Source organism: Leptodactylus fuscus, chromosome 7 (genome assembly GCF_031893055.1).
Source record: "Leptodactylus fuscus isolate aLepFus1 chromosome 7, aLepFus1.hap2, whole genome shotgun sequence".
Lineage (NCBI taxonomy): Eukaryota > Metazoa > Chordata > Amphibia > Anura > Leptodactylidae > Leptodactylus > Leptodactylus fuscus.
Window position 1 is genome coordinate 93289346 of NC_134271.1, and position 16178 is coordinate 93305523.

At 41.1% G+C, this 16178-nt stretch overlaps 1 non-coding gene across 1 annotated transcript; it reads left to right on the forward strand.

Annotated features, from left to right (window-relative positions):
- The first annotated feature begins 989 nt into the window (after positions 1–989).
- LOC142214727 (U5 spliceosomal RNA) lies at positions 990–1105 on the forward strand. The gene has a single exon (XR_012717292.1). It is a non-coding gene; the product is annotated as a U5 spliceosomal RNA (small nuclear RNA).
- The last annotated feature ends 15073 nt before the right edge of the window (positions 1106–16178 follow it).

Genomic DNA, 16178 nt, shown 5'->3' on the forward strand with positions numbered 1-16178 from the left:
CAGACGGGTGAAGGAGGCGTGGTTTCAAGCTTGCCGAGAAAACCACGCCTCCTCCTCCCGTTTGGCTCGCCCCTCCTTCCCTGTCTGTGTGGTTTCATTGCCGGAGCCAGATCTGAGAGGCAGTGAAGGAGGGACGAGCCAGACGGGTGAAAGAGGCGTGGTTTTCTCGGCAAGCTTGAAACCACGCTTCCTTCACCTGTCTGGCCCGCCCCTACTTCCCTGCCTCTCAGATCTCGCTCCTGCAAACACGCGACACAGACAGGGAAGGAGGGGCAGAGCAGGCAGGCACCGTGCTGCTCTTCTTTTCATTCGCACAGACGGGACACAGACGCTGCGCACGCTGCATTCGGACTATAAGACGCACACACATTTTCCTCCCATATTGGGAGGAAAAAAAAGTGCGTCTTATAGTCCGAAAAATACGGTATATTGTTACAACACTGTGTATACTATTTACATTATGGGGATTACATTTATACAGACAATGCTATATAAAATATGTGCAAGAAATGTAAAGAATCTGAACATAACATTGTCTATTGTGTTCAGGCCACAGCAGATGGAGACACCACAAGTTCACTGTGGATGATCCTTCCCCTACCCTACCCTCTTTTTAGGTTTCCTTACCCCCTTTTCCTCACGGTCCTTCCCCTTTTGCTCCTAGCCACCCCTCTTTTCTTCTTTTCATTTCTGAATCTTTGCTATCTGAGGTTTGATAATATAGGAGACTTACCTGACTATTTCCTATTGATCACCTCGGCCCTCTTATGGTTGTCTATTTAATGTGATCCCCCCCTTTCACCTAGGTTTATGTCTATGCCTTGAGTATTATTGTTGTTATTTTTCTTATTGGAACATTTTTTAATAAAGAATTGATTAAAAAAAAGGATACATGAATATACATGAATATGAATGAATGTTATGTAAATTATATAAGGGGACTGTCCCTTAAGAACTTTAGAGGGACATCCACACAAAATAAATATATAATACTCTGGCTTCTCTTCAGAACGAACAAATCTTTCGCCTTTTACTAAAGATTTCCGTGGAGAGGAGCGAAACTGAGTTTTGCAGCAATTTTTGCATGCTCCAGTCTGCTGGGGCTTAAAAAAAAAAATATATATATATATAGAGAGAGAGAGAGAGAGAGAGAGAGATCTCTTCAGGCAACTGTGTGAAATTTGTTCTCTTCGCTCTTGAAATGTTATAGTGGCTATGTAATGTAAATGTGGGTTAAAGGGATTGCCTCATGATGACAACAACCCCTGCCCATATGCTCAACCAAAGTGCCCATTCTGATGGCCTCAAGTTATTGTTCTATTGCATGTATGGCCATTCACCTAAACCTGTCCCACTGCCGCTTCTCCAACTGCAGAGACAGAAGAACCTGCAACATTAATCTTATCATCCTCATAAAATGTCTCCAGTGCTGCATTTCACTAAACTACCAATGGCTAAGTAAATTACCATACATTGAAGGCCATGCTCATATCACATGTGTCCAACAGAATCTGTCTAAAATCATGGACAAAGAAGTCTTGCATCCAAGAAACTTACAGGGAACATGGCAGATACCTTGCAAACCCCTTTACAGTCAATGGGGTCCCTTGGGAAACATATGTGTCCATCATTAGATGGATCTGTCTTTACTAAAGTACAGACAACTGATGTGAACTTATGCTAATGCATATCTACCAGGGTCACCAGATCTTTTAATCAAGACACATCCATAAAACTGAAGTTGCTGAAAAGAAAAAATACCAAGTTCAAAAGCCAAGTGTATCTCTGCCTGTCTTTCTAGCTTTGTAAGTACTTGCATGACATTTTACTGCTATATTTTTTATTTACTTACTAAAAAATAGAGAGGTTTGTAAGACAGATGTATAGGGCACAAAGGTTCACCAAAGAATACAATGATTTAAAGATGTTGCTCCACACGAGTGGCTCATGCACTGCAGGCTCATACTTTACATTCAGATGTTCCAGATGATGGTACGATCTCTAACAGCCCATATCTGTTATGGAGATAAACCAGTCAGGACCCTTGCATGCAAGGTAAGGTATACCCGTTCTCCCGTTCATCATTGCAGATCAAAAGGAAGATCAGATCTCAGCACAAGGGAGTGGGCAAACATTCCTTAATATTTCCTGTTCTCACTCTCCCTGGTGCTATGATTGGGTGATCTTTATGATCTGAAATATATAGGGGAGAGCGGTTCTCCACGACGTGATGTTTAACTATCTTAAATTAGATTTAAAACTTACTCATGATTCATGCGGGCAGTGCATGGCAAGCACACAGACCCCATTATAGTCTATGGGGTCTGTGTGCTTTTACAGCACAGCCATTGCAATTGTGTTTGTATTCTGTTTGGGGGGTCTCCATGTGGACTCTCCCCAGACGGAATACAAAAGCAGATGTGAACAGGACATAAGCAATTTTGGTGTTGGCAGGCTCCTTTTGAAATCACTTTCCAAAACCTGCGTCAACATGCAACTTTGTCTTTGTTTGACAATCACAGGACAAAAAGTACTTTAGCCAGCCGCTTAAGAGACTAGGAATTCTATAATATTATAAGACAACCTATAGCTAAGAACATGTTATTTTGGTTCCATGGTTTACAATCACTGCCGCTATGACCTGGTATTTCGTATAACAACAACACACTCAAGCGAGGTCCTGGCTTCTGTGACATCTTTTCTGTACTGGTCAGAGACCTCTGTTTACTTCCATTACCAGATTCCTTTGAAAGTACATGAGAACATCATTACATCCCCAGGCTCGTGGACTCCACCATTGTTATCGTAGTCTCTACATGACTTAGAGACAGGTCAGAGGATAAGCGGAGGTGTAATTCTTACATCTATAGGTTTAGAATGATTCCCTTTTAGCAGTCAATGAGGATAAATCTGTGTAAAGACACACATAGCTACCTGCTCCATAGACTACTCAGCATACCAGTCTTCCTGGAATATGCTTGGTAAGAATGCGTCTTAATATTCTTTTTCACAAAGGGTGTTACACAGTTGCACAATTGAAACCAGGTAAAGAAAACGGAACATTTTTTTCCACATGAGGATTATATTAAGATAATATCTTATCTGTCAGTCAAGGAGTTTTTAGTGCAAGAAAATGACTGAGCGAGCTCACAACTGCTCCTAATTTAGATGTAAATATCACTGATGAAACATTGTAGAACACACTGTTATCAATAAAAAGTGATTTCCCCCAAGAATCCTTCCTCATATACTCAGAAACGTGCTATTCACTTGATACAATCACATATTTTCTACATTTGGAGAGAGATACACTGGGGAATCACCTGACCCTTCTGCCAAGGACACAAACCTCCCTGAGATTGGCGCTCCCATCTCCTCTAAAGAGAAATATTCCAGTGCTCTTATCACTGAACTGGAAGATCTGCTTATTATAAAACGTGAACATCCCCAAAAAAGACAAATCGTTTTATTTACAGTAGGATTCTCGCTCCCTACTGTGTTTTATTAGCAGCAAATAAGAGTGCCCTCTTATTATAGCTTGTACCAAGTGTCTAGAAATAGCTATCATTTTAAGGGCAACAATTGTACTGGGGTTAAAAAATTGTTGTTGAATGAGATAATAAGACAGAGCTTTAGCAGAGATGTCAAATGGGTGCCAATGTTAGGGTTTATAGCCTGATTATAGGCAGCCATACAGAAAAGAGATGGATATGCAGAACAGTTGTTAAGCCAGCCATTTTTTTTTTCTGATCGTAACGTAAGCATACAGTACAAGCTCATGTAGCAAGTTTATTTTAATGGGGAGAGGGAAAGTGGCCTCTACCAGGGCTTGGGTTAAAAATAATCGAGCACAGTGAACTCCATTTATCCTATACACATTAAGGCTAAGGCCCCAAATGTAGTGTCCCACAGCAAAAAAAGCACTGTGAGGAAAACCGCAGCAGCAATGCATCACAGTATTTCCCACAGTGCATTCAAAGAAAGTCCACAGAGGTTTCTTCTGCAGACTTTCTGCTTCAATTGTACCTAAAGGGAAACCATCGGCGTTTCCGCAGGTATAATTGACATGATACAATTTCCAAAACTGCAATGTTATCAGTGGCTCCTAGTGCGGTTTGGTCAGTGTTTTCTTCCTGCAAAAGTCCCCGCCACACATGACCACTGAGGGTAATCATTGGCCTAAGGAAAGGGACATGGAACATCACAGTGTGCCGAGGACCAGACAGCACTGGAAGACACCATAGCACCGAGGACCGGTAAGTTTTTTTTTCACCTTCCCTGGCCTAATATACTTGGACAACCTCTTTAAGGCTAAGGCCCCACGTTGCAGAAACACAACTTTTTTAGTTGCAGGTTTTTGAGCCAAAGTCAGGAGTGGATTGAGCAAAAGGAAAAAGTATAAGAACTTCCTATATATTTCCCACTAGCTGGTACCCGCGACTTCGTCTGCGGTGATTGTAGAAGTGGGTATATACAGGCGCGGGTAAGGTTTTCGTACTGTGTATAAGGTATGGGATATGAAATGTAACTTTGTATCTTGTTTTTTCTGTAATTCAGAGAATTCGTGAGACTTTTGTGTTGAAGTTAATTTGTATTTGAGCTGCTATATATACGGTGTTGTGAGAAACTTTACATAGTGACTTTGGGACAGAAGTATTTGAAGTTAACCCTTTCCCGTCGATGGCATTTTTTGATTTTGGTTTTTCATTTTTGACTCCCCTCCTTCTAAACCCCATAACTTTTTTATTTCTCCGCTCCCAGAGTCATATGAGGTCTTAATTTTTCTTGGGACAAATTTTTCTTCAAGATGCCACCATTATTTATTCTATATAATGTACTGGGAAGCAGGGAAAAAATTCTGAATGGGGTGGATTTGACAAAAAAATGCATTTCTGCGACTTTCTTAGGGGCTTTGGTTTTACGGTGTTCACTGTGCAACCAAAATGACATGTCCCCTGTATTCTGTGTTTCGTTACGATGCCGGGGATACCAAATTTATATGGTTTTATTTACATTTTGACCCCTTAAAAAAATCCAAAACTGTGTTAAAACATTTTTTTTTTTGAAAAGTCGTCATATTCTGACAGCCGTAACTTTTTTATACGTCCGTGTACGGGGATGTATAGGGCATCTTTTTTGGCGGGGTCAGGTGTACTTTTTAGTTCTACCATTTTCGGGAAAAGTTATTGCTTTGATCAATTTTTATTCAAATTTTTATCAGAATCAAAAGAGTGAAAAAACGGCGGTTTGGCACTTTTGACCATTTTTCCCGCTACGGCGTTTACCGAACAGGAAAAATATTTGTATAGCTTTGTAGAGCGGGCGATTTCGGACGCGGGGATAGCTAACATGTATGTGTTTCACAGTTTTTAACTACTTTTATATGTGTTCTAGGGAAAGGGGTGTGATTTGAATTTTTAATCCTTTTTATTTGTTTTTATATGTTTTTAATAATTAATAATTAATAATTAATAATAATTAATTTTTTTTAAACTTTTTTTTTTCCATTAATTAGACTTCCTAGGGGTATTGACATGGGTGGGCGGTGTCACGGATTGTCAGAGCGGTGGGGGTCGGCAAACATGGCTGCTCCGGAACGTTAAAGAGAGCCTCCTGGAGTATCGTTAAGGGGAGGGGCAAAGTGGTAAAGTAAATGTATATGTGATTGTGTGGGGTTAGGGGCGAGGCTGCAGAGGGCAATATGAATTTTGTGGCTTGCTATGGTCCAAAGTGTGTGAGATTGCAGAGATGGTGGTGTGAGTTCGGGTTTTGTGGGGGTCCTGGCACAAACGTATGTGCGCTGTTATGACGAAAAGTAGCCTATTGCACAATCGGGTGTATTAACTATGTTTGTGGAAAATTTCAGCCAAATCGGTTGAGCGGGTTTTGCGTGATTGAGGAACAAACATCCAAACATCCAAACACACAAACCCACAAACATCCAAACTCACAAACTTTCACATTTATAATATTAATAGGATTCTTTTTGAAGCCATTCTTGGCTTTGGCTCAAAAAAATGCAACAAAATCTATAACAAAAGAAGCTGCGTTTCCACAATCTGGGGCCTCAGCCTAAATCTGCAGGTTTGGTCAGATTGTTTTTCCAGTTTATGAAAATTAGGTCTTGTTGAATAACGTTAAGTAGACCCAGGCGTATTGCGTAAATTGATGGAAATTTTATGATGTCATACACACTACAGTTTCTTAAAAATCAGGAGGTTTACCTGGAAAATAATTATTTTACAGTTCAATGTGCTTAGAAGTTGACAGGCAGTAGCTGTTATTGATAAACTGATTGGTTTTTGGTTTAAAACTTGGGACTTGTTGGGACATTAAACATGGTGACCAATCAAAAGCTAAGATAGCTGGCCACAATCGATAGTGTCTCCTCAGATGCCTCAACATCTTTCTCTTCAGATTCCTCTGTCAATTGCAACTGAGGCATCTGAAGAGCAGTGTTCCTTTACCATGACAGCAAGGAGCCTTTTCAAGGCTTCCAGGCCTGTCATTACTGAACATTTAATGGAACTGAATGGCTTTTACAATATACAGAAATACATTAGTATTGCTGTATATTGTATGGATGATCAGATTCCCTAGTGTTCAAGTATAAATAAAAATAATAATAATAATAATAATAATAATAATAATATAAAATTTCAAATGACCCCTCTCCCTAGATAACATATAAAAATAAAATAAAAAAACAAATACATCAGTTATCCCTGTGTTTGAATACACCAAGCTGTAAAAATAAAATAATTAAGTAATCACCTTAAGAAGAAAAAAAATCAAAAAGCTCCATTTTTTCACCATTTACAAAAAAAAATAAAAAAAAAATAGGGGGGAGGGGGCGGCAACACGGTGGCTCAGTGGTTAGCACTGCAGCCTTGCGGCACTGGAGCCCTGGGCTCAAACCCCGCCAGGAACAACATCTGCAAGGAGTTTGTATGTTTGCATGTATTTCCTCCCATACTACAAAGACGTACTGATAGGAAAAAAAATGTACATTGTGATCCCTATATGGGGCTCACAATCTACATATAAAATAGGGATTAAAGCATCAAAAAAATTCCCAAAATAATACAAATAAAAATGGCAACTTGCCTCACAATAAAGACACATTATACATGGAAGCATAAAAAGTTGTAGGAGTCAGACTATGACAAATCCAAGATTATTTTTTTTTCGTTTTTCAAAGTTTTTAATTTTTGTTAAGGTATTAAAACAAAAAAAAAAATCTGATACATTTTGTATCACAATATTGGATATTTGTAATTTTTACTGCTCTACTGTGAACACTATATAAACAAAAAACATGAGAAAATGGCACAACTGCAGTTTTTCTTTTTATTTTTTTAATTCTACACCATTCTGATTTTTTTTTAGCTTCCCTCTACATTATATGGAGTAAAAATGTGAAAATGAAAAGTGGAACATAAGTTATATATGTAAGTAGATAAAGATTCTAAAGCTAAGGCTCTCTTTATACCAAGGTTATTGTATACAAAGAGTAGAGTTCCCAAAAGATGTATCACATGTATAGTCCCAACTTATCAAACTAGGCATTGTAGTATGCTTTTTTGTGGCATCCATTTGTAGCAAAAAGCACAGTCCCAATGAGGTGTGAACAGACTTTTGCATTAAAATTGTCATAAATATGAATGTAATTTCAGATGACCCTAGAGGAGTCCTCCAATTTCACTATTGGTATTAGTGTAGACTTATGCTAGTACAATGTACGAGCAAGTAGTATGTCCTCCCAAAAGAACCTACTGTAGTTTAGTAAGCTATTTGAGATTGTGTCACCATAATACCATTACACACACGTAGTGCACTAGGTCAGGAGTTTTCCTAAGACATATGTTTTCGATATTAGTCAAGTGCATCCTACTCACCTTCCACCGTTTGGCAATACACTTAGCGTTAGAGAACCAAAGATTGCGATTAACGCCTCAGAAAATATGCATGTGGAATAGATATTTGTCTGCTCAGACTTATTAACCTTTCTGTTGCTAGGACATAGTGGCACAGTAATAGAAGTATATAAAGATTTTCAATGATCATAAAGAGGTTAAAAACTGTTTCTAATCAAGACAATGTTACTTGCAATGCCACTTACAATCCTTCTAGCTACACATATAACATGTTCTTCATAAAAGCAAAAAAATTAAGGAAAAGTGACATTTGACCAAATCATAAAAAATGTCCAACCATGTGTTATACTGTTATCCCCCCCCCCCCCCCCCAAAAAAAAAAAAAAGTGCTTCTTTAACTGGCCAACTCATAAATGGCTGTAAAATTCAACCTAATAAATCCATTTTTTCAGACAATTGATCTAAGATGGACACTGCAAGTATAAAGGAGCATAAACCAATATGCATCTAATATGGGAAGAGAAACAATGTCAGATAATATTATTTCACTGAAAAAGTAGCTGACCCTTAGTTCACATCTATGTTTCGTAATCAGTTCAGGGGAGTCCGCATGCAGTGAAAGCACACGGACCCCATAGACTATAATGGGGTCCGTGTGCTTTCCGCATGCTGCCCGCATGAATCATGCGGACAGGAAAGTAGATCACGATTTATTTTTCTGTCCGCATGTTCTGTGCAGACACCGTGCAGAGAGCACATGGACCCCATTATAGTCTATGGGGTCCATGTGCTTTTACTGGCACACTGCTTGCCAGTGCATTTGGTATTTCATTCGGGGGGTCCCCATGCAGACTCCCCAAACTGATTACCAATGCAGATGTAAACCAGGCCTGAGACTTGACACACACTTCCAGCAGATGTGGTTGGGACATCCATAATAAGTGAATTTAATCATGTCTGGAAGCAACACATGTCTATTCTGAGATAAATACGATTACTATGTAGGGAAACTAGATGGACCATGTGGTCTTTTTTTCTGTCCTCAATCTTCTATGTAAAAATTTGATCTCATACAAGATGAGCCAATATGTACCACATTCTATGTCAGGGTGAGTTGTAACCAACATAGTGAATTTGCTGCATTAGGATTCAGAGATGACAAATATGCATAAGATCAAGACATGAAAATATGTCCTACTTTGGGATGCTGGAACACTATAAATAAAGTCTCAGATGAAGAGGTCATCCACCTTCAAAAATTCCAAGATGAAATAACACAACTTATGTTTTGCTGAGGTAAAGTTAATATCTTGTAAACAACATCTTGGCAAGCACAAGGCAAATAAAATGGCTATATAACTAGGTTTATGAGTACAGGAGATGGGAAGGAACTAAAATGACAAATAGAAACTATGAATTTGTCAAATACATAAAACATATTGAACAGCGTTTACCTCTATATCCTGTAAGAAAGAAATGCAAATACACACAAGCACATATATAACAAACTGTGAAGACTTACCAGTTGAGAGATACTTCATATGTTATAAGATTTTATATATTCTACATTTTACTATACTTAAAAATGGAGAGTGAGGAACAAAAAGCAGCCGTGATGGACAAATGTATTATCTATTTATTTTACTTATATAACACCAACATATTCTGCAGCTCTTCACAGATTTTGTCATCAACCATTGTCCCAGGTAAAGCTCACAATCTAAATTCCATTGGAGTTTGGGAGAAAAACGGAGCACCCAGAGGAAACCCACAAAAACACAAGGAGAACATATAACCTGCAGATGTAGTCATTGGCTGGGCTTGATGGGTGGGTGGAAGGGTGGTTGGTTTGGGGTACAATAGTCCTTGGGGTCATGTCAATCTCCTCGTTTGGTAACAGGTGGACAATGTCTCATATTGTCTGTTGAAGTGTCTTTTGATTTGTAAGTGCTACGGAATATGTTGGCGCTATATAAATAAAGTTTATTATTATTTATTATTTACTATGTATATAACATGGCTGTTTGTCCCTAGCCATCCCATCCTACTAATATTATAAATGTTAAACTTTGTAGGTTTGTGTGTTTGTATGTTTGTTACTCAATCACGCAAAAATGGCTGAACGGATTTGGATGAAATTCGGCACATAGATAGATTGTAACATTGATTAAAACATAGGCTACTTTTTAACCCAGTAAATGACATGGCTTCATGACTGTTATGAATTTTTGTTCACATACTATATTACACTGCTCTTATCTCAGCTTCTGAGAAAGCCAGGGCTGTTATCTCTCTGTGTAAACACACACTAACACTCAGTGTTCATGCATTTGAATATTATCTGATCTGCTCCAGGCACTGCAGACACACTGCCATGGGCAAACACCTTTAATCCAAATTGGCAGTTTGCCAATTTTCAACATGCCTGGAAAAAAAAATCTAATTTGTTGCAAACAACGAGAGTTATGAAGGAAGCCAGAAGTCACAGAGTTCTCCTCAATCGGAGCTGAGAGGGATCATCAACGCCAGCACGCTCATTATATGGCATCCCAGCGAGCTGCTGAGATACCGCAACAATCACGGGCACAGCGTGAGGAACGAGTTCAGCAGCAGGCCAGCTTGACAGCTGTCGAAACGCCGGAGCAGGTGCATCATCAACACCAACACTACGCTCATTATGTGGCATCTCAGCGAGCTGCTGAGATGCCGGAACAATCACAGGCATGGTGTGAGGAACAAGGTCAGCAGCAGGACAGCTTCAGAGCTGCCGAAATGCCGGAGCAGGCAAACCATCAATGGCAGCAATTTGCTGAATATAGGCAGATCATTGACGCCAACAACCCTCAGACAAAGTCGCGGGAAGAGGCTAGTTTTTGATAAAGTTAATACTGGGTTCACATCTCTGGTGGGACTATTGATTATAGTGGGATCTGTCAGGTTTCCATTATGATGTATGTTATTTTGCTTTTTTTTTTTTTTTTTTTTTTTTTAATTGAATCTGTCTTTTTTATTGAACATAGGCTTCTAAAAACATACACACAGATGAAATGAGAAGAATGTGAGAGATGCTCCTGTACAGAGAGTGACAAGATGATAACTTGCTAGTCTAGGTAGGGATGTTCTGTCTAAGTATGGGGGAATGTGATGGGTACACAGGAATAATTCACAATATACCATTTTTGGACATAGATTGCTGCATTGATACAGTCAAGATATTGGGATATTGATCTAGCAAGCAGTAAGGGCTCTTGATCTGGAGAAATGTAGTAAGTGGAGCTATGTAATAATCACCATTACAATGGCTTTATTTCTAAAATATATCAGAAACTACACTCAACTTTATTTGCTGAATTGCTTATATGTTCATTTCTTTTAAGATCCTAAACGCTACCCTATTTCCATTCAAAAAAATGGAAAAAGGGTTTGACAAATAGGAAGTGCCAAGAGACAGTAGACTCAGTGACCCATCTAAGTAAAGTCCTTTCAATCTCGAGTGGTTCTGATGGCAGAGAGCTGTACAGCAGATTATAGGTATTACACACTCGGTGGTCCTGATGTCAAAAATAGAACATGTATCACTAAACACTGAGCACGTCTTCCAGTTTAACCTCTCATTGATCTGACATTTTGTACACACTCTTTGTTAATAATGTGTTACTCTGGAGAGTGGCTTCCTTCCTGCACGTGCGCCACATGCCTTGCTGGTAATTATCACCTTGACATATGCATTATACAGTACATCAAAAATTATTATTTTAATGGATACGCATTGGGGCCCTTACCCAGCTGTGTTTATTTGTGTTTTCTTGAGCATAATATTTCTAAGAAGCTGCAACAACCAAATAAGCCCGGAGGAAAATTCCAGCTCTTTTTGCTCAGTGGAAAGCTCCCCCATCCCACCCACGGTCTAATCATGAAAATGGCCACACAAATGTTTTCAGGCCTGTCCTTGAACAAGCTATAAATACAGTTTCTCTCCATGAAACCTCAAAGTACAAAATGTAAACTTGATCTAAAATGGGTGTATTTTGGAGCAGTTCGCTCAAGTAAAGATGTGAGCCAATTAGTGCCTATACTGTATGACAACTACAGTCTTTTCAATAGGATCAGACAGCGCATTATTAGCGAACAGTCTCGGACAGGAGAGTTACTGCTTACCAAACACAACGCCATAAATTGCATAGTGGTTGCAGCTTATTAGAATTCATTGTAATGGGACTGAGCATGTCCGTGTGACTAATGGATGTGACATCACTGGTTTAAGAAGGGGAAGAGGAACTCAATATTAAAGTCAACCCCTCTTAAGACAGAATTGGCACTGTAGTGATGGCAGAGACAGAGCAATGAAGTTGGACACGTCTTTTTCCATCTCTGGCTGATCTGATATTAAAAAATAGATGTAGCCTTTAAGCATCCTCAAAGAACTATCCAGTGAACCTGGCCTCAGAATTTACCATCTGTGTTTTGGGAGTGGGGATGTTGAAATTTCCTCTAATGCTCTGCCTTGAAAAGCGACAACTAGAATTATAAAGGAGAAGGAAAAGGGGCTTCCAGTTACCATGTGGCCCTGCCTGTGGTCCCCACCCAACCACTCCAGAACACTTTCTAATCAGACAAAAAAACCATTTATATTACACAGTAAATACTTTGTCCTTTGAAGAAAGATATATACAGTATATATATATGTATATGTAGGGGTGGTATGTGTGTGTAACCCTGCAGTTATTCTTATAGACATGCAGTCTTCGTCTTTCATTTATGGCTCTTTTTATGGCTCATCCCATATCATTTCCAGCCTTGCGCTACTACATTGTTTGTATGATTTGCTTAGCTTGTTGGTCATTTTACACCATATAACATGTAAAATATGCTTATTACACTTAGGTTAATATTACATAAATACTTTAGTCCACAGCAACATCCACAATCTCTAGTGACACGTGAAAGCCTTGCAAAAATGTACTATGCATTACGCAACGTTTATTACTTGGCTTTTGTAAATGTGATCACCTCTAAAGTAATTACAGACAAATATGTATTTTCCTATTGTTCTAAATCCATATTCCTGCCCATTGGGGTCAGTAGTATAGTAGCTAGTGACAGCGTGGAAAACATTATTTACTTAACCTGCCAGGCCAATGGGTGGCAACCATTTTCCTAATTCAGAAATGTGTTCATCGCCACACCTCTTGGCAATGAGGTACTGTACCCAGGAGAAAGCTCCCATCGGAGTAAAGACAGCATGAACTCTCTGCTCCATCTTGTGGCATGATGGCATTGACATTCAGAATAAAGAATAGGGATTTTAGCTAAATCTAATGGCAAAATCTTTTAAACACCAATCTTACAACCTTTATTATTTTCGATAATATTAATATTATAGATGAGCGAACAGTGTTCTATCGAACACATGTTCGATCGGATATCAGGGTGTTCGCCATGTTCGAATCGAATCGAACACCGCGTGGTAAAGTGCGCCAAAATTCGATTCCCCTCCCACCTTCCCTGGCGCCTTTTTTGCACCAATAACAGCGCAGGGGAGGTGGGACAGGAACTACGACACCGGGGGCATTGAAAAAAATTGGAAAAAGTCATTGGCTGCCGAAATCAGGTGACCTCCATTTTAGACGAATAGTGGATTTCAAATCCGGGTCATATGAGAATGTGAACTTTGTGACTATGAGACAGGGATAGCTGTACAGGCAGGGATAGCTAGGGATAACCTTTATTTAGGGGGGAATGTTATTAAAAATAACTTTTTGGGGCTCTATCGGGTGTGTAATTGTGATTTTTGTGAGATAAACTTTTTCCCATAGGGATGCATTGGCCAGCGCTGATTGGCCGAATTCCGTACTCTGGCCAATCAGTGCTGGCCAATGCATTCTATTAGCTTGATGAAGCAGAGTGTGCACAAGGGTTCAAGCGCACCCTCGGCTCTGATGTAGCAGAGCCGAGGCTGCACAAGGGTTCAAGCGCACCCTCGGCTCTGATGTAGGAGAGCCGAGGGTGCACTTGAACCCTTGTGCACCCTCAGCTCTGCTACATCAGAGCCGAGGGTGCGCTTGAACCCTTGTGCACACTCTGCTTCATCAAGCTAATAGAATGCATTGGCCAGCGCTGATTGGCCAATGTATTCTATTAGCCTGATGAAGTAGAGCTGAATGTGTGTGCTAAGCACACACATTCAGCTCTACTTCATCGGGCTAATAGAATGCATTGGCCAGCGCTGATTGGCCAGAGTACGGAACTCGACCAATCAGCGCTGGCTCTGCTGGAGGAGGCGGAGTCTAAGATCGCTCCACACCAGTCTCCATTCAGGTCCGACCTTAGACTCCGCCTCCTCCGGCAGAGCCAGCGCTGATTGGCCGAAGGCTGGCCAATGCATTCCTATGCGAATGCAGAGACTTAGCAGTGCTGAGTCAGTTTTGCTCAACTACACATCTGATGCACACTCGGCACTGCTACATCAGATGTAGCAATCTGATGTAGCAGAGCCGAGGGTGCACTAGAACCCCTGTGCAAACTCAGTTCACGCTAATAGAATGCATTGGCCAGCGCTGATTGGCCAATGCATTCTATTAGCCCGATGAAGTAGAGCTGAATGTGTGTGCTAAGCACACACATTCAGCACTGCTTCATCACGCCAATACAATGCATTAGCCAGTGCTGATTGGCCAGAGTACGGAATTCGGCCAATCAGCGCTGGCCAATGCATTCTATTAGCCCGATGAAGTAGAGCTGAATGTGTGTGCTAAGCACACACATTCAGCACTGCTTCATCACGCCAATACAATGCATTAGCCAGTGCTGATTGGCCAGAGTATGGAATTCGGCCAATCAGCGCTGGCTCTGCTGGAGGAGGCGGAGTCTAAGATCGCTCCACACCAGTCTCCATTCAGGTCCGACCTTAGACTCCGCCTCCTCCAGCAGAGCCAGCGCTGATTGGCCGAATTCCGTACTCTGGCCAATCAGCACTGGCTAATGCATTGTATTGGCGTGATGAAGCAGTGCTGAATGTGTGTGCTTAGCACACACATTCAGCTCTACTTCATCGGGCTAATAGAATGCATTGGCCAGCGCTGATTGGCCAGAGTACGGAATTCGGCCAATCAGCGCTGGCTCTGCTGGAGGAGGCGGAGTCTAAGATCGCTCCACACCAGTCTCCATTCAGGTCCGACCTTAGACTCCGCCTCCTCCAGCAGAGCCAGCGCTGATTGGCCGAATTCCGTACTCTGGCCAATCAGCACTGGCTAATGCATTGTATTGGCGTGATGAAGCAGTGCTGAATGTGTGTGCTTAGCACACACATTCAGCTCTACTTCATCGGGCTAATAGAATGCATTGGCCAGCGCTGATTGGCCAGAGTACGGAATTCGGCCAATCAGCGCTGGCTCTGCTGGAGGAGGCAGAGTCTAAGATCGCTCCACACCAGTCTCCATTCAGGTCCGACCTTAGACTCCGCCTCCTCCAGCAGAGCCAGCGCTGATTGGCCGAATTCCGTACTCTGGCCAATCAGCACTGGCTAATGCATTGTATTGGCGTGATGAAGCAGTGCTGAATGTGTGTGCTTAGCACACACATTCAGCTCTACTTCATCGGGCTAATAGAATGCATTGGCCAGCGCTGATTGGCCGAATTCCGTACTCTGGCCAATCAGCACTGGCTAATGCATTGTATTGGCGTGATGAAGCAGTGCTGAATGTGTGTGCTTAGCACACACATTCAGCTCTACTTCATCGGGCTAATAGAATGCATTGGCCAGCGCTGATTGGCCAGAGTACGGAATTCGGCCAATCAGCGCTGGCTCTGCTGGAGGAGGCGGAGTCTAAGGTCGGACCTGAATGGAGACTGGTGTGGAGCGATCTTAGACTCCGCCTCCTCCAGCAGAGCCAGCGCTGATTGGTCGAGTTCCGTACTCTGGCCAATCAGCACTGGCCAATGCATTTCTATGGGGAAAAGTTAGCTTGCGAAAATCGCAAACTGACAGGGATTTCCATGAAATAAAGTGACTTTTATGCCCCCAGACATGCTTCCCCTGCTGTCCCAGTGTCATTCCAGGGTGTTGGTATCATTTCCTGGGGTGTCATAGTGGACTTGGTGACCCTCCAGACACAAATTTGGGTTTCCCCCTTAACGAGTTTATGTTCCCCATAGACTATAATGGGGTTCGAAACCCATTCGAACACTCGAACAGTGAGCGGCTGTTCGAATCGAATTTCGAACCTCGAACATTTTAGTGTTCGCTCATCTCTAATTAATATCAATTGCGGTGTATTGTTGGTACCTCTATTGTTAGACCCT